The sequence below is a fragment of the Danio aesculapii genome, chromosome 15, assembly GCF_903798145.1.
Source record: "Danio aesculapii chromosome 15, fDanAes4.1, whole genome shotgun sequence".
Taxonomy (NCBI): domain Eukaryota; kingdom Metazoa; phylum Chordata; class Actinopteri; order Cypriniformes; family Danionidae; genus Danio; species Danio aesculapii.
Genome location: NC_079449.1, coordinates 8,626,315 through 8,647,153, shown reverse-complemented (window position 1 = coordinate 8,647,153; position 20,839 = coordinate 8,626,315).

The following is a 20,839-nucleotide window of genomic DNA, read 5'->3' as shown; positions in this document are numbered from 1 at the left end:
TCCAGCCGCAACCCATCTCTGGGAAACATCCACGCACACTCATTCAAACTCATTCACTACGGACAATTTAGCCTACCCAATTCACCTGTACCATATGTCTTTGGACTGTGGGGGAAACCGGAGCACCCAGAGGAAACCCACGCAAACGCAGGGAGAACATGCAAACTCCACACAAAAACACCAACTAACCCAGCCGAGGCTCGAACCAGTGACCTTCTTGCTGTGAGGCAATAGCACTACCTACTGCGCCACTGCGTTGCCCTAATGCTGAATTGTATTTATTAATTATTAAACTTAATACTTAATACATCTTGAAAATCACAATTAATACATTTCATTGTGAAAAATATTGGTAAAACATGCAGAGACACTATAGTGAAAGACTACTAAATTTATACTTTTTTAAACACAAATAATTAATACTATGATCAATTTACACTGAGATAACGATAATATGAAAATAATAACAATCACTACTGCTACTACAACTGCTAATAATAATATCAGTCATACAACAACAACAACCACAACAACAATAATAATATAAACTAATAATAATTATTATTATGACTAAATGTAATTTTAGACAAGAATTTTTGCCTTCATTTTAACAAAACAAAACAAAACAAAACAAAAAAACAGAACAATAACCACAGATTACAACCAACAAATTTCTCAACATTACAATATCATCATAGCACATACTGAAGATCAGAAAGAAGACAAACAAAAATACACAAAGTAATAATAATAATAAAAGAAATATACATTATATTACATAAATTAACCAAGGTTTATGGTGATCTAAGGTTTTGCTAAAAGGTGCCTGAAATCCTGGGTCCTACATCAAGGAAAGGAGTGCAGGGGCCTGTTTTAGTAAAGAGGTTCAACCAACTCGGAGTTTAAACTTGAACTCTGAGTTGATTTACAGAGAGATTAAAAACTCTGAGTTTTCGGTTTCAGAATAGCTGATCTGAGTTGGGTCAATCAACTTTGAGTAGACCAACTCAGAGTTAAGCGCGCACACCGCAACTATAAAAAGGCATTATCAATGGAGTGCAGATATTACGAGTGACTATGGCAACATCTTAAAAAAGAGATCACCATTTCTTTCTCAATGAAATTGATGTGCTCATGCAAAGTTATAGCAAATATGACCATGTATTTTAAAAAGCAACACCACTGCATCAGGGAAACAGGGACGGCTAGAGTGGGAAAACAGCTGCTCAAGTTAATGCGTAATTTTACATTTAAAGTATTTAAATATGTAAGTATAATAAAATAAGTAATGTTATGTGTGATGTTTATACATTTTTTACACAAACTTTTTTTTAGAAAGTATAATAATCCCATTAATAGTTACAGTACATGTCCCTATCGAAGGTTAGTGAATTTAAGCTAATTATTTATTAAAAAATGGCAAGCCATTCTTGTACGTAACTTTGTTCTTTGTGTGACTGAAATGTAGGCAATAGCTATGTTTCCATCCAAATATATTAAATACATTTATTTGCAAAACTGCAATAACGCATAAAAGTTGTGCGAATAAAGCAGCGGTTCCATCCAACGAGTCAAAGAGAACAAAATCAACACTTCCTGATTAAACGGGCGCCAAATATCAACAGTAAAAACAGAATTTACTGCGGTAGAAGAAGCTGCGTCAATCTTTTCTTTATTTAATAAATGTACTTGCGCCTCAGAAGACAATGTTGACACACAATGAACACGTGGGGGCGTTTGAAGCCATGAGATGCAGAGAACAGACGCTCATGACACGCTGCAGACTCTCTGGAGGTCATTAATAATATAATAACATTAATACTGAAATGGTTAAGGCGTTTTAGAAAGATCAAAACAACATTAAAGATGTTACAGTGTGCTCAGCCTGCTGGTTTGTCCATTCACACGTGTTTTCATCATTATTTGATCTCTTAACAAACCTTTTTTTAAAGCACATACTGTAATTTGTTCAGTAAAAGTGTTTCCATCGCAGTTTAGGTGCATCTTTTCTATCGAATAAAAGTTTATCCTATCCAGTTATGTTTTTTATGCGTATTTTTTAAAAGTTATGTGCATCATGACGTTTCCATCAATAGTTTTTATGCGCATCTCCAAAATGAGCATTAAAATAGGTGGGTGGAAACTTAAGCCTAAAGTGAGAAATACTGCTTCGTCTTTAAAAAAGGGGAGGAGACCGACAGAAACTCAGAGTTTAGAGAATAAAAACTGCTCCTGACCAGATTAGGTTCACGAGTTTAAGTTACCTCTCTTTCAGAAAAAGGCTTGATTTACCCTGCTTTCTCGAGTTTAACAAACCTGCCATTTTGAAACGGAAAACCCAGAGTTTCTCTCATTTCAGGGTTAGAATACTCTGAGTTTTCACTTAACCTCCTTTCTGAAACGGGCCCCAGATCTGGTAAAAAGTATCAATTTTCCCCCATTGACCAGTAGGTAATATATTCCAATGACATAAGATCAAATATTACTTTACGTAGATTTATGTTTTTCAGCATTATTCATCATTATTCAGTTTGAAATATTTTGGTAATAAAGGTGATGATGATGAGAATAATAATAATAATACTAACGATGATGATGATGAGAATTATTATTATTATTATTAGCTTATTTTAACTAAAGGAAATAAAAACTAGAATTTCATTTTTCTAAATTATTCAGAATTAATATTTGGGTAATAAATATAATGATAACAATAGTTTATAATAAAGTTTATCATCATCATCATCATCATTATTATTATTATTATCAGTATTATTATTATTATTATTAGTAGTAGTAATAGTAGTAGTAGTAGAAGTAGTAGTATAACTAAAGGAAATTAAATCTAGACTTACACTATTCATCATTATTCAGTTTTAAGTATTTGGTAATAAAGATGATGATGATAATTAATTAGTTATTATTATTATTATTATTATTATTATTATCATTATTATTATTATTATAACAAAAGGGAATAAAAACTAGAATGATATTTTTTAAAATTATTTAGAATGTAGTATTTAAGTAATAAATTTGATGATAACATTAGTTTAATATTATTATTATTATTATTACTTTTATAACTAAAGGAAATTAAAACTAGACTTACATTTTTCATTTTTAAAATATTTTGGTAATAAAGATGATGATAATATTTAATTTTATTATTATTATTATTATTATAACTAAAGAAAATTAAAATAGACTTTTTTTTCGACATTATTCATCACTATTCATTCATTCATTTTCTTGTCGGCTTAGTCCCTTTTTTAATCCGGGGTTGCCACAGTGAAATGAACCGGCAACTTTTCCAGCACATGTTTTACGCAGCGGATGCCCTTCCCGCCGCAACCCATCTGTGGGAAACATCCATACACACTTACTCATACTTATACACTACGGACAATTTAGCCTTCCCAATTCACCTGTACCGCATGTCACAGTGGACAGTGGGGTAAACCGGTGCACCCGGATGAAACCCACGCGAATGCAGGGAGAACGTGCAAACTCCACACAAAAATGCCAACTGACCCAGCCAAGACTCAAACCAGTGACTTTCTTGCTGTGAGGCGATAGCACTACCTCCTGCGCCACAGCATTGCCCTATTCATCATTATTCAGAATTAAATATTTAGGTAAAATAGGTAATCATGATAGTAAATTATTATTATTTATTATTATTATAATTATTATTATGATAATTAAAGGAAATTAAAACTAGACTATTATTATTCTAACTAAATATCACACCAAGACATTGCTGTTCATTATTCTTTTTAAGTATGTGTCACCCTCAAACCTTCATTAAATATGAGTGAGTTTCTTTAAATACCAGCAGATGGCGCACTGTAGCCACAAACAAAATCTAACCTGTTGTAATCTGCCCTGGAAGAAGTTTGGTTAAAGAACTCTCTCTTCACTGTCACTTATTACCTCAACACAACAAATGTTTCACAGAAGCTCCAAAGCACATATTGCATAACTTATCAGAGTCAAATGTGTGAATACAGACACACACCTAGAAAGACTGTCAGAATAGAGATGATGTGAGCAAGGATCTCTATGCTTTGTGTCTAAATACTGAACAAAATTGGATATACAGTAATATTTAGCACACACAGATGTATTCAAAATGTTATTTAGAACATTTAAAGGATTTGATGATTTAATATAATCAAATCAAAAGCTATGAGGAGATTTATTATGTGTATATATCTTAAAATTAGTTATAATCAGTAATTTACAATAGATCAAAGCGCTCAGATGGAAACTTCACTAGTAATGTTCTTCAATAGCACCCCCCCCCCCCCCCCAAAAAAAAAAAAATAGGGCTAGTTTTGATTTATTGCTTGTTGACATTGTTCAGCAAGATAACTCAAACTTACATTTTTCCTGTATTCACTCCTATTTGGTAAATTCTGTAGCTGGAGGTGTAAAGCTGCTGATTACAGTTGTGAAACTCCTGTCCATGCACCAGTTTGTGTTTGCCTTTAGATATCAGGCTTATCGAACCCATTTCCTCATCACATTCCTCATCAGAATTCACAGGCCTCTGAAAGTGTGTGTGGATGTGTGTCCCCACAAGTGTAGCAATACCAGTAAACTTTGAACTTTTTTGGTTCCCATGAGAGAATTGGCTCCCAAATAAGACAGAATGAAGTATTTTGTAAATGTAAAAATGCAGATTGTTACCTGTGAGGATTGGGTTTAGGGGTAGGGGGATAGAACACACAGTCTGTACAAGTAAATAAATCATTATGTCTATGGAAGGTTCTGATAAAGATAGCTTGTACAAGTCTCTCTCTCTCTCTCTGTGTGTGTGTGTGTATGTGTTTATGTGTGTGTGTGTGTGTGTGTGCGCATGCGTGGTATTATACATGAAGGAAAAATGGTTGCTTAAGAGGCTTGTTTGCATTAGAAAGTATATATATATAAGGATATATAATGATAACTATATTAGTGTCCACACTAAGAGATAATAGTAAGGATGTAACTTTGGTTTGAGAAGTGGGTGGACACAAAATGGGGGAATGTTTTTATTTAAATCCCGTTTTTTGAATTGACATATTTTAGGTACTAGAATGCTAAATAAAGTAATTTAATTCAAACTCACCTAAAATGTAAATAACGACAATTAAAAAAAGAAAGAACTATATGTACTGAATCACTATTTTGGAATGTCAATTGCCACACAGACAGCAGCAAAATTAATATGTAGGCGAATTCTAAAAATGTTTTTATATGCTTAAAATGTTTTTTTATTAATTTGGGCTTCACGGTGGTGCAGTGGGTAGCATGATCGCCTCACAGCAAAAAGGTCGCTGGTTCAAGCCCTGGCCTGGTCAGTTGGCATTTGTGTGTGAAGTTTGCATGTTCTCCCCGTGTTCACGTGGGTTTCCTCCGGGTGCAAAATCCAGAGACATATGGTATAGGTCAATTGAATTAGCTAAATTTCCCAGAGTATATGTGAGTGAATGCAAGAGTGTATGGGTGTTTCCCAGTGTTGGGTTGCGGCTAGAAGGGCACCCACTGCGTAAAACATATACTGGTGACCCCTGATTAATAAAGGGACTGAGCTGAAAAGAAAATGAATGAATATAAATTTTCTTTAATGCATTTTTATTAATGTAATTAATTTAAAATAATGTAACATTGAAATTCCTTGTAAAAATTCAATGTGCAGCACAATCCCTAAATATTCTGTCTGACAGAAAATATGATTATTCCGATCTGAGCAAATATACTAAATCAGTCAACTCGCATCATTTTGTTTTTCATAAATGTTGACGTTAAAGTTTTCTGTTGCTGCTTGGCATTTCAACACTGTCTGAAATGACCATTTTCAGCAGTTTTGTCCTCTGCCGCTTTAAATGTTTAAGTTCTAAAATCAGAATGAATTCTGATTGGCTGTCAGCGATTTTATAATTTATCTATTGGACAAATTTGAATATGATTACAATGAAATCATTATAATCGTTTGCATTCTGTTTATAATTATTCTTTTTTAAATAATATAATTGTTTTTAAAACTAAGCTAAAGTTGTCTCAAAATGTTTCCTCTAAAAATGGTTATAAGAGAAATGTAAATAGCCACAAATGAGACAACTGATCTCACCCAAAATGAATTGAAATGGATAGTTCACCCATAAGAAAACTTTGTCATCATTTGCTCCTCCTGTGTTCTAAACATCTTTGAGTTTTTGTGTTTGACAAACACCAAAGAAGATATTTTTAAGAATGTTGGAAACTGATAGCCATTGACTTCCATTTTGCCCTTACTATGGATGTTAATGACAAGCAATTTTTCAACATTCTTCGAATTAAACAAACAAAATTAAACAAAATTAATAAATGTTGAGTAAAATTTTGGGGAGAACTGTCCTTTAAATGTAGATACCAACACTTGGCTAAAATATTTTATTTTTGACTATTATATTTTAATCCCTGGATTGCAGAACTTGGTATTTTTAGCAAATCTATTTGATCTGTTTGCAACTCTTTTTGTAAAGTCTGAGAAAAATAGAAGCTAAATTATTGATTTTCTCCTTATATAATTGCTTTGTTGTCTTTAAAAAAACATTTGAGACATTAATTTGAGATATTTATTTGTGTTTGTTTCTTCCTGTGGTCAAGCAGTGTCCAAAATGGAATAATATTGTTTTTGTTTGCGCTATGTGTGAAATTGCAAATACTGTACTGTTCAGTGATAACACAACAGAACAGTATTTGGACTAGCATAAGGATGTTATTTACAAAACTATTGGAGTATAATTTGCCAGCTTCCTGAGATTCAGATATGCACATGCTTGTCAAGAACAATTACAAATTCCTGAATCCAGTGAAAACAAAAAAATGTAATCCACTGACTGTCCAAACACACATACAGAGGCTGGTTTTGTTTTAGCTCCTTTCTACTGTTACTGTGAAACCAGGTCACAACACAGAAGAAACACTGTCCGACCGAGAGCGAGAAACACTGAGATGAAGGAAAAGAGAATGTGAGAGAATCAAGGAATGGAAAAGTAGAGGAAAACGACAGATGGTCAATGAGCCAGAGAGAGGATGGAAAGCGAGATCAGAAATGAGAACTGGAATGCAAACCAACAGAAAATGTGCAAAATAAGTGATTTTTGAGAAAAATTGAGCATTGATTTCCCATTGCTAAGGGGTCAAAGATAAGGCATCAAATTTACAAAAGATATTAACTCCTTCCCCACCATCGATGACATATCTCGCAAATTAAAGGTCCCGTGAAATTAAAATAAAGTTTTTTAGGTGTTAGTATAGGTGTTGTTACTGTTTAGGATACCTATTAGCTAGTTTGCTCCAAAACAGTGACAAAACTGACATAAATCAGAATCAGAATCAGAATCAGAATCAGTTTTATTGCCAAGTGTGCTTCACACACACAAGGAATTTGTTTTGGCTACAGAAGCTTCCAGTGTACATAAAGTGACATGTGACAACACAAAATAAATCTGAAAACATAAAATAATAATAATAAAAAATGATGAACATAATAATAAAAAATGATGAACATGTAAAGCTTGTAGTTGGTCACTTTTATGTAAATGGCTCAACGGTTTTATTCACGTCACCTCATACTTCAGTTTGTCATCAAATCTTCTGACCAATTTAAATTCTCTCTAGAATCTGACATGCCCCGCCCCTTTAAGACGGTTCACATTTGCTTTTAATTTGATGCACTTGAGCTCAACCACCCACTGGCAGAGTTGTGAGAAAACAAAACACTATTGGCTGTTTTTAAAAGGGGAGGAGCTACACTATGTCCCACCAAGTCAAACATTGGATAAAAATACACATTTCAAAGCACTTCACGGGACCTTTAAGCGAGAATGCTTCCCCACCTTTGACAAGTTTTATGACAATCTGTGTTTTAGGTTTATTGTGGTAAGGGAAGCCCTAGTGCAGGTATTGAATAAGTTACTGCACTTCTGAGACTCCTAGGTATATGAACTTTCCTTCAGCTAAAACCACGATCACATTGTGTGATTTCAGCCACGATTTGGTCACCTGAGACAAATTTGGGAAATCCAGTAATCTTTGTGATTTCTGTGTTTCCAAGCTAAATTCGGTGCTCTTTGATCATTGTTTGGATATGATCACAGACAGCAGCTTAATGGCTGTTGCGATCAAATAATTTCTTTCAGTTTTTTTTGTCAAAAATGTGTATTTCTATTGAAAACTTTACCTGAACTCAAGTGGTAATAAACACACGAAGATTAAAAGTTTAAAAACAGAGTATTGGCTGCTTATTTTGATATATAATATGCTCATACTCTTAGCCATCAAATTGAAAGGTGAAAATCTTCAAAAATGCTGGCAGTGGCTGGTAACTTAAAAAAAAAGCAAAATGTAAGTCAAATAACTGTCCCAATTTTGGACTAACATTTTACTTTTAAATAAAGCAATGAGTGATCATACAAAAATTTGCTATATCTTGAATGAATCAAATCTAGCTGTGAAGTGGGCTGTAGTTTGAAGATTAGTGACAAACTTTGAGTCATGTAAAATGTCATTTATTTGTATTTTAGGACCAAATTGTAATCTTCTTTTAAATATGTCATCATGTGATTCTGTTCTAACAAGATCAGTTTCTGACAAGATCTTTTTGGTATATAAGCTCCTTTTCATCTTTGATCCAAGGTATTGGTACTGTATGTGGTTGCTATGTGCTCTGTAAGGTTGCTTTTGAAGTGAAAACCAGCTCACTGATAAATCGGTCTCAAGTTCCTACTTTAATGCAAATTTATGGTACTTTTTACTCCTTTTATTATCCGTCTCAGCTTGATGAAGATAACAGACTTCACCTCTACAAGTAATAGCACACCTCACTTAACAGCTGCTTGCAAAACCCTTAAATCTTTGCAGTATTTAACCTACCTTTTTACTACATCAGACCCGTAAATTACTCATTTGCAAATGAAGGTGGGATTATATATATATGGAATTTTCAGATCTGATTTATGATGTATTTTAACGATGTAGATATTTTTTTAACACCCCAATTCTTATTTTATAATCTGATATATTTAATAAAATGTGGAATTTGTTAGCGATATACATAGTTCTGCTCTTAATTTTACAATGCTCTTTTAAAATAATGAAAAAACAAAAAGCTAATTTACATACAGATATTTATATATAACTTTTCAATATATGAATCATCAGGTAATAATGACCCACATTATTATAAATCAAGGTTTCATTTAATATATTACTTTTTGCTTTTGGAGTAAATGCTTTCATCCTGCGGTTGAACAATGTATTGTGGTGCAACCCTAAAACGGCACAAAATCACTTGACATTTACATTGACTGTTCCCTTCTGGAGGAATGATCTTAACTCGAGCAGTTGAATCTTTAGCCATTTTTAAGAAACGGCTTTTTCACCAACCCTCGATCTGTTTTTACAAGCACTTTCAGCTGAATCTTTTTTTTTTGTGTGTGCTTATTTATTTCAGACTACTAGATTAGCAAGGACATTTTATGACAGGCAAATCTCTATTTGGATGAAAGCATGTGCTAAAAAATTTATGTAAATGTACAATATAGTTCGCGTGGGTTTCCTCTGGGTGCTCTGGTTTCTCCCACAGTCCAAAGACATGCGCTATAGGTGAATTAAATAAACTAAATTGACTGAAGTGTATGAGCGTGAATGCAAGAGTAAATGGATGTTTCCCAGTGTTGGGTTGCGGCTGAAAGGGCATCTGCTGCGTAAAACATATGCTAGATAATTTGGCGGTTCATTTCGCTGTGGTGACCCCTGATTAATAAAGCGACAAAGCCGAAAACAAAATGGATGAATAAATTAATTTACAATATATGCAAATATCTATATGAAATAATGGTAAAACCTTAGTTTAAGTACCAATTCTCCTTATTAAATAGTGACTTACCTGGATTAGTATATATTATATATAGTATATATTCTAGTATATATTTTGCATGATTTTATTCTACTTCTAGAATCCTACCCAATACCTAAAAGAGTTTATTGAGGCAAAAATTATATAGTTAATGATTTAATGGTCAAAATTGTACATTAAATTATGAACAATTTGCCTTTTCTGCATGGAATTTACAATTATCTGAGCAGAATTGTACATTGATTATTTATTATTATTTATTTATTTATTATTATTCTCTCCTCATTAACTAGTGGCGTATTACCTGTCTATTGTTAAGATATTGGCTGTTTATGAGTACTTATAAAGTACATATTCTGCATTCTACATCCAGAATCCCGCCTAATACCAAAAAGAGTTAATTGAAAAGTCTGAAGTCATAATTAATGGTTTGTCACAGGCAGTTAATAACCAATTGTACTTTAAAATAGGGGGAGCACAGTGGCTAGCACTGTCACCTTAGAGCAGTGTTTCCCAACCCTGTTCCTGAAGGCACACCAACAGTACACATTTTCAATCTCTCCCTATTCAAATACACCTGAATCAAATCATCAGAACATTAGAAGAGACTTGAAAATCTGAAATGAATGGTTCAGATAAGGGAGACATCCAAAAGATGTACTGTTGGTGTGCCTTCAGGAACAGGGTTGGGAAACACTGCCTTAGAGGAAGAAGGTCGCTGGTTTAAGTCCCGGCTGGGCCAGTTGTCATTTCTGTGTGGAGTTTGCATGTTCTCCTCGTGTTCGTGTTGGTTTCCTCCAGGTGCTCCGATTTCCCTCACAGTCCAAAGACATGCACTAAAGGTGAATTGGATAAGCCAAATTGGCCATAGAGAGTGTATGGGTGTTTGCTGCGTAAAACACATGCTGGAATAATTGGCGGTGCATTCCGCTGTGGCAACCCCTGATAAATGATAAATGAATGAATGAATGTCCCTTAAAATAAAGTGTGAATAAAAGACTTGTAAAGTTTGTTAAAATTGTGAAACTGTAGCTTATTCTGCATGGGATCTGTAAACGTCTGAGCAGAATTGTACATTTATTATTCATTCATTTAATAAGCAAAACGTAACTGCTGCTTCACAACAAATTAGTTCCATGAGACTGCAACTATGGAGGCAAAATGCAAAAACAGTATGTGAATGTCAGAGATAAGTCGACTTCAAAGTCCCATTTGCTTAGCATGCACCCCAAATAAAGACTTTCCAGTGATATCTCACTGAATGCTGTTTTTGTTCCTGTCCTTCTTTTCTAATTTTGAAGGCACAGAGGATTCAAACCACAGACTTTCTTGTCGTCTCAGCAGTCTTACACAACATTTCTTTTTTCCCCAATTCTGGTTGTATGCAACCTTTTGGGAAGGTCAGTTGTTTGTCAGCATGTCTGACTTTGTTTTATAGCATCATTTGTGCCAAACGTCTTGCGGTGTTTGCTGATCACAAGACAGATTCAGACGCTTCTGCTCACTCCTGAACAGAAAACATCCTGACATGTTAGTGTAATGTTTAAAAACTATTTAACATTTACTTCAAGGTCTGGTCTCTAGGGGCAGAATGACTCACGTGTTGATGATTAAGAGTCTCTGGCATCGTTTAGGTTGGATGGACTTTGTCCGCCAAAGCAGGAGCCTGGTCTCTAAAGTAGGTTCTTTTAATAGGAATCCAGACGTTAGGATATTCCCAATTGGATCGAAATGAGAACGCCGCCTCCTTAGTGACCACTGACACTTTTTCTGATGATGACTTGACTCACCTGATGGAAATAGACAGATGGAGAAGGTGAGATAAAAAAGAAGGGGTTGGGTTTTTATTCCTCTGTTGGGGTCATGTTGGTTTAAAATTACTAATCCTACTTATTCAGAGATGTACTAAAAGTTCTGAATATACAGAAATCAAGAAGATCTGGTAAAGGACACATTTTCCTTGAAGCAAGACAGAATGCATTTGTGAATGTGTGTGTATGTGTGTGTTTGCCGAGGCCTAAACAGTGCTGGCATTGTTTGAGCTTTTCAATAAAAGAAGTGAATCATCAAGAAAACCATAACAGACCACAAAATACACAAACACACACACATACACACAAAACCTCTGACTTCATTGCAATAAAAATGTGAGTCTGATGCTGGTTTCCTTTCACATGCGCACTGAAAGAGGAGAGAAAGAGAAGGAGTTTTTAAGGACTCTGTTTTGCTTGAGTGCGTCTGACTAGTCATTCTGTCATCTACCACACATAGACAGCACAGCACTGAACGCTGTCTCTTTCTGTTTTCATTAGCACCAGATAGAACACTTGCGTCATTACCTGTTTATAACCCACAAATTAATAACACCATTGCATCCCCACACGGAAAACTCAAAAATAGATCATGCTGTAACCTCTAATGGGTTTCATTTAAGCGTCAACATTATCTGAAGTTACATTACATTGTCAAGTCAAAGTAAGCTTTATTGTCAATTCAATCACATATACAGGACATAAAGAAAATCGAAATTGCGTTACTCTCAAACCCTAGGTACATAACAGATAATATTAATAAAAGTAGAATTTTAAAGAGGCGTCACGGTGGCACAGTGGGTAGCACAATCAATTTACAGCAGGAAGGTTGCTGGTGCTATAGACCTTTTTTTTCATTGCTGCATCAAGAGGGCACCATAGTGACCAGCGTCTTTTGGTAGGGTGCTTAGAACTTCTGTTAACAAATATCAGCCAGAGCAGCGTTTCTCAACTGGGTGTCAATACTGTTTTCAGTGGCCTACAGAGTGTTTTTGTGATGCAAAACTTAATTTTTTAGAGAAAAACGCTCTCCTTCATTGTCTGCTATCAGATCAGATGCTGAATTACAGCGTAAGTGTTCTCGTCCGGTCAGCTGTTATACTGTACTCCGCGGCCCTTCAATGCAAACACACACGCACAAACAATACCTCACTGCATTATAAAGAGCAAACCATATTACTGGCATGAAACTAGCAGGTATGTACTGTAAGCCATGCAACTTCCAAAAAATTACCAATAAAAGTACGTGACTGATACTCTGCTGGGTGATTTGCATGTTGATTCTAATCAGGAGCCGTTTAAGCTTCATTTAGTTAGGTTGTATTGTGTAGTATTTACCATGGTATGTGTTTTTCTGTCATTTCAAAACGCCACTTTATTTTCACTTTGTGACACTTATTCAATCAATTTGTTAGTAGGACAGTAACTTACAGTAGGCTACTTGTGTGTGTCAAACATTTTGGTGAATTATATTTGTTTGGGTTGGTTATATATATGAAAGAAAGAGAAAATGTTCACTTTAGCGATGACGAGGCTCCATTTAAACTGCACAACATGCCATCTGACAATGAGGGAAAAATGCCTTACAACAGTTGTTTTCTAACCCATTAGATTGCATTTTTTGGAAATAACCAGTCCATAAGGTGGCGCTGATTAACAGCAGTATTAGTTCAAAGATGTTAAAAGCAAATAAAATAGAACTAAAACTATCGTTTCAAAGCTGTCCAAATGTGACTGTTTATACGCATCAGCAGCCGACCGGAAGTTCTTAGCATTCTGCTTGTGCATACACATAAAGCATAATGGGTAAATTTGCGTTCTGAGGTCTATAGGTCAATTGAATAAGCTAAATTGGCCGTAGTGTATTTGTGTGAATGCAAGAGTGTGTGGGTGTTTCCCAGTACTGTATTGCAGCTGGAAGGGCATCCGCTGCGTAAAATATATGCTGAATAAGTTGGTGGTTCATTGTTGGTGGAATTATTTGAATCTTCAGTCCAGATTATGATTAACTGAGGAACGTTTACAATAGCGTACACTATAAAAACATATTATTTATTCATTTTTCTTCAGCTTTGTCCAATATTTATCAGGGGTTGACACAGCGGAATGAACCGGCAACTATTCCAGCATATGTTTTACGCAGCGGATGCCCATTCAGTTGCAACCCATAACTGGGAAATATCAACACACACACACACGCACGCACGCACGCACGCACACACACACACACACACACACACACACACACACTCATACACTACGGCCACTTTAGTTTATTTAATTCACCTATAGCGCATGCCTTTGGACTGTGAGGGAAACTGGAGCACCCAGAGGAAGCCAACGCCAACACGGGGAGAACATGCAAACTCCACACAGAAATGCCAACTGACCCAGCCGGCACTCGAACCAACGACCTTCTTGCTGTGAGGCGACAGTGCTAACCACTGAGCCACCATGAAAAAACCATTATGTACTTTACTTTTAAAAAAATTGATAAAAGCCATCGCCTTATAAGCAACACGTTGACTTTACCTAAAAAGTGAACAAAATTGTTATAACTTATGTTGAATTTACTTAATTAATATAATTATGCACAAAGTTCAATAACACAATAATGTTAAGGCAACAGGTCACTTTATACAGTATAATAGAAACATTTTAAAGACATTGTCATTTATCTCTGCTGCAGTTTACTCTTTTTTTTCTCACTTTTATTTTATTACTTAATTGATTATACTTCCCTAATTGCATTTGGTATAAATAATGTTTTTATTATGTGACAATGTGTTTATTATTCTGAATTTAATGCATTCCTGCTCTTTCTAGTTTTTTCTACTCCATTAGTCACAGTTTAGTTTTTCTATTAGCTCACACTGTGCTCCATTTATTTATTTACCCCTCCTTATTTATTTTAAGGTGTTTATTGTTCTGTTTCTCTCTTTATAGGCTCTGAATTGGCCGGTTGTATCGAGCTGCTTGTGGTTTCTGGTGAGAGATTTTATTCATTTACAGTATGTGAAAATGTTTATATAAGGGAAACGGCGATAAGAGAGTTGGGTAAATAAGAACGGGAGATGTAAAGAGAGAGAAAAAAGCAACAGTTTGAGTTTGTTTAGGAATGTGAAAACCCCAAAACTGAGAGCTAGACATTCCTGAGCCCAAGCAGTAGCAATTTGTCAAACAGGGACAGAGAGCATCTGGTTCTGATGGAGAGCAGACTGGTGTAGTCCAGCACTGGAGCTTATGGGTAATGTAGTTACGATCGAGTTTTATTTTTGGCTGAGAAAAGAAAATGAGTAAGACTCTAAAAGGAAGTGATAGAATAGTTTCCAAAGTGGTTGAAGTGGGAATGGTGCTAACGTGCCAACTCTCCTCTTTTTTTTTTTGTCTGGGCTGAGAAATGTTCCTCATCAGATTGCTGTTATGCAGAACAAAGAGAAGAGGACTGATTTCTCTGAACTTTTATGGCTTATTTACACTTAGCCACTTCATGAGTCTTAATAGTTTGAATTGCTTTGCACATTCTGGGCGTGCACATGAAAGTATGATTATTTCAACTATTCCTGTGGAATTTGTGAGAGGTCATATCAGTGACTATGCTAAAGCTGTTTAAAGTAAGGGTGGCATGGTGGCTTAGTGGTTAGCACTGTCGCCACACAGAAAGAAGGTCGCTGGTTCGAGTAACGGCTAGGCCAGTTGGCATTTCTGTGTGGAGTTTGCATGTTCTCCCCGTGTTGGCGTGGGTTTCCTCCCACAGTCCAAAGACATGCGCTATAGGTGAATTGGATGAACTAATTTGGCCGTAGTGTATGAGTGTGTGTGAATGCGAGAGAATATGGGTGTTTCATAGTATTGGGTTGCCGTTGAAAGAGCTTTCACTGTGTAAAACATATATTGGAATAGTTGGCGACCCCTCATAAATAAGGGCCTAAGCTGAAGGAAATCATTTAATGAATGCTTAAAGTAACATTTTACAAATACTCAAATTACTTTAACTGAGTTTTTTTTTCTCAAGAATTACTTTACTAAGTAGTTTAAAAAATGTGTACTTTTACTTGAGTACATTTTATTGTTGTGTAAGTACTTTTACTCCTCAAGACACAGATACTTTATGAATGCAGTAAACATGTACAGTGCAGAAGCATTAAAAGTTCAATTCAAGTTTATTTGTATAGCACTTTTCACAATAATTATTATTCCAAAGCAGCTTTACAAAAAGTGGAACTTATTGCATTACAATCAAATTTGGAAAAGTTAAGGTTTTAGTTACCATAACTTTATTAGTTATTAATAAGTTTAACGAATTAACAAGTAACTATTAGCTTTTAACAGTTAAAATGTTATAAACTATATAACCATATAAACATAGTTAACCTGCAGTTATATACTGTAGTATATGGGTTATGTCTATGTGTACATGTTCAATAAAGTGTATTTGTGTAATAAAAGTGTTCATGAAGACGTAAAATTGTTTCAGCCACTGACAGAGAGACTTTTAAGACTGCATGTTATCGATGAGAAGATGAAGGACACCATCTGTATAATAGAAATCACAAAATGGCGATTCAGTGCTGCACACTCGTAGCTTGTTAATCAAGGTTCAAAATGCATAACCTAAGCATTAGTATATCATCACTACTAGATTTTTGCCCCTTAGGGTGCACAGATTTTGCTCAGTATGTAAATGCATCAACTTCCTTTCTGTCAGCTTATTATAAGTGCATATATTAATGTAATTTGTTCTCATATTAAATGAATGTCACATTTTAAATTAATAGTCCACAAATGGAAAATCAATTACGTCTTAGAAACACCATTAAAAATTGGTACTGATGTAAGCTATAATTTTAATTAGCAGGATATAAGGTTGTATGTTACACAGTGTAATTTAGAGAGGCTACTTTTTACTTACACTTTTTGAGCATTTTTCAGAATAGATCCTTCTACTCGCACTATACATTTTATTTTTAAGTAATGTACTTTAACTGGAGTATGATCGCCAAATACGTCTCATGAGGTAGGTTTTTTTGCAGTTTTAGTTTTCGCAAATCCACCAGTGGCTGCTGTGTACGCTTTTTGATATTGAATTCCTCTCGAGAGTGCCATTCACGCCTGCTCTTCTCTCGTATATCCGCTAGAGGCCGCTGTCGATGGACTGACTGACCAATCAACTGACCAACCCTCCTCCTTACCTAAACCCAACCGATAGTGTCTTCAAAAGCAGCTACGTTTTCAGAATGAGCCTGTCTTTTATTCCATTGGCAGCTTGATGAGAAGAGTTTAGATCCCAATTGCATCGTTTATGCATCTCAAGTGTTGTTTCTTTTTATCTCATTCTTGCTATCCACCCGATTTTCTGAGAAAATCAAAGGTTTATAGATTTTCTTGCTCAAGTCTCTATAATTCACACAATTCAACTGCATCTCTTATTGTTTTCGTCTCGTGTTAGTGGCCACGCATGCTTAAGTGTTAGAGGAGGGAGAGAGAAAGGGCTGCTGTATAAATCCAGATCTGGTTTCTCAGACTTCTTTTTTTCTATATAAAACTTTAAAGGGCTTGTTGCATTATTCAGCACTTCAACCACAGGACACACACGCACATGCTATACTGAACCACCGAGAGTCTGCGTCCTCTGCCTTTGTGTGTGTGTGTGTGTGTGTGTGTGTTTTGGTTCACTGAGTGTTATAGGTGATATTTGACTTTTATAGTTGTAGTGGGAGAGTGTGTGGTGATTTAACAGCGCTTGGGGGAGTACTTGGCTAGGCTTGGTCAGTCTGCTGGATGTCATTATGAACTTCTGGCAAGTAGTTATAATGTTGGATCATATATTACAGCAAAAGACTGCCTTACAGTATATGCTCACAGACCGGCACAAATAAGCAATTTATTCTGTTGCTAATAGTTCAGCAGCAAATCCAGGTCAAACTTTACATTCCAGTGTCACGTAATAAAAAAAAAGAATATACATTACAGGATGATTCTAGGACTCGCTGTTTATTACGGTAATAAACATATATTACTTACTTGAGAGGTGAAAGGGTAAGTAAATTCGAGAAGGGGGAAGGAGGATTCGACTGGGAAATGTCTGGCTCTTATTTGAGCGCCACTGTTGGATTAGCAAACACCAAGATCCAGCTGTACTCCCACATCACTGTGTTAAAACACACACAAACACATTGGAAAAAGAGTCCTGCTCGCCCAAATTTAGGAGTTTAATATGTTGAACTGTAAATTTTAAACATTCATTTAAAAGCCAAGCCATATATTCACACTTCAACACTCTGCAAATGACAAACTCTATTGTGCAGATACTTCCGACTTTAAATATGTGTAAAATCTGAGCATGCACATTTTCTAAAATCTTTTATTTTACATTTTGTTTACTTATCTTATTGTTAAATTATCTTTTAAATGTCTTCAACCCGAATTCTCAATAAAAGGACGCTGAATGGCACAATCTTTGTGTGTTTTTAGTGCGTCTGGTATGAACAGAGTGGCATATTTTTTTTTAGACGTGACCTTCTGTCTCACTCCCTCTCTCTCATTTTTAATGTGGTAGAATAATTGAATTATTGAACGCCCCCTGTCTCATTCTCATCTATTTATAGTCAGATGCCGAAGGCAGAATTTTGTATCCGACTACTTTTACTAATGGTAATGTAACATGTGTCACAATTGTGCCGGTACTTTGTGTTTTAAATCAGTGTGATCTGTTTTATATTAATGATTGTTTTCACATTGATTAAAATGTGCAGGTATGTACTGCATTTCTCTACACTGATATGCCAGCAGCACTTTTTTAACACTGCTTCACACTGAAGAAAAAAAATGGTCGCAGTGGGTTCATCAGATATTGAGGACAGAACTAATATGGCAAATGTGAAAAACATATTCAAGACAAGCACCAAGGTTGATAATGTGCTTGCCCTTAAATGTCCTTGGTATAGTTTGCAATTTGCATTCATTAGAAATTCTTGCTATACAGTATAGTAACTGTATGTGTCAGGGCTTTTCTTTTTGCACAGATGAACAACATGAAGGAATTCTATGTGGGCGTCGTATGGTTTGCTGGTTGTCATGCTTCCTGTTGGAGCCGTTGCTGTGGCAGCAGAGCTTTCCCATGCGATTTGGCAGGCATCTCTGAGCCTGACCGATCGATTGGTGGAAAAGTGTCAGCCTGCAGGCTTTTACTGATGATGTCATCATTATTGATCTGTCCGTGGGCTGAAATGAAACTAAATAGAAAGATTCTTTTCTTCTTATGCAAGTGAATGCACAGTGACTGCAGGGAGTGCTAAGCAATGCGGCACAACGAGGTTTAATAAGAGAAATGGTTTTAATCAGCTGTTGATACTTTGTGTCATTATTTTACTGAACTGGACATTTTCTCTAGATTTATAGGCTATGGGTTTAGGTAAATGTTTGTTTATTTATAAGATATTCATAAGGACATTTCTTCTAGACTTAAAAAATTCTAATTAATGTCTCTTTTCCCTGGAAAATGGCAATTAATCAGAATAACGTTTTTTTTTGTGATCGAAAATTACTGTTATTCCACCAAATATTAGATATTAATATTAATTTCCTTTAAGTGAAAGTTGAACATTGATGTTGTGATTTAATATGGTACTCTTATTAAATAATTAATTACAAATGCTCTAAAATTTAAAATGTCATCAGTCGTTTTCAGAATTTAACCAAAATTACACTTTACTCTAACACATGATTTTAAATAAATCCTGAAAACTGAGAATTGTTAATCTCTCATTTATTTCTATATAAATTGATGTAGCTATATGTAGATATAATATAATACACACACACACACACACACACATATATATATATATATATATATATATATATATATATATATATATATATATATATATATAAATATATATATATATATATATATATATATATATATATATATATATATATATATATATTTATATATATATATATATATATATATATATATATATATATATATATATATATATATATATATATATATATATATATATATATATAAAAGCATAAAATAATAACCTAAGTTGATTTTAAAATCAAGATTTGAGTACACAAAAATCCCCCATGCATTGCTTTCTTTACAATGATCCTGCTATTTGCTTGACCCGACTTTTTACCTGCTGGTCCCCTGGTATTGGTGCAGTATTTTTATTAGGGCACAAAGATATCTTTGTGCTCCAAGCAGTCACAAAGTGCTCAGAGTTTCGGCATCAAGTTCCCTCATCAGGGAAGAACAACAACGGCACATAGAAGGGATTATACTTCTTGCTCTCCTCCAGTGCCACTGGGGCAAGCAGAACGAGAGAGAGAGGGAGGGAAGACAGGTGTGCTCAGTCTGTAATGAACTCAGTATTATAGGATCACAGTAAGACAGGAATGGATTACGTCGGCTGTCATTAGTATTTACATCACTGCTCGGGTGTCGAAAAAAAAGACTTTGAAGGAGCTTTTGGGACAGTTTCTCAAACTTCCGGACGCGTTTTTATCATTCTTCAATGTAAGGTCTTCCATAAAATGTATATTATTTATCATAGCTACCACTGGAAGCTCTCTATATGTCACTCGCTCTCTTTTTCTCTGTCTTTCCCTCAGAACCAATCCGTCGTAAGCGGGAGGAGTCCCACCAGTGGACCTGAGGGACGATAGCAGGGTTTCACGAGTTCGGGGCAGCGTTTAACGACTCCGAAGGTCCGGGGACCGGCGGGGGGCTTACCGGGGCTGTCGACTCCGGTAAAAGCGAGCGACATGCTCCCGTCTCAGAGAATCTCGAGCCGCGAGAGAAGAGCGTTTTACTGGCGGACCGCCTCACCGTGGACCACGTAAGTGAACTCCCATAAGATTTCACCATACAGATGCTTTGTTGTAAGTTTTCCCTCAGAAGCACTATTACTTACCGTGTTTTGTGAGTTTAAGTGACATTTAAATGCTCGTCTGAAAGCGACAGTGCGTTCCCGCCGGATGTGCAGATTAATAACGGTCGTTTCTCTCCATCTCTCATGCACGAGCGTGATAAATTATTCCGGCGCGCGCGCTGCCGCGCTCCTCCTGAAATTCCTCACCGCTCTGATTATTGGGTTTCAAAGAACCGAGTCGAGTTGCA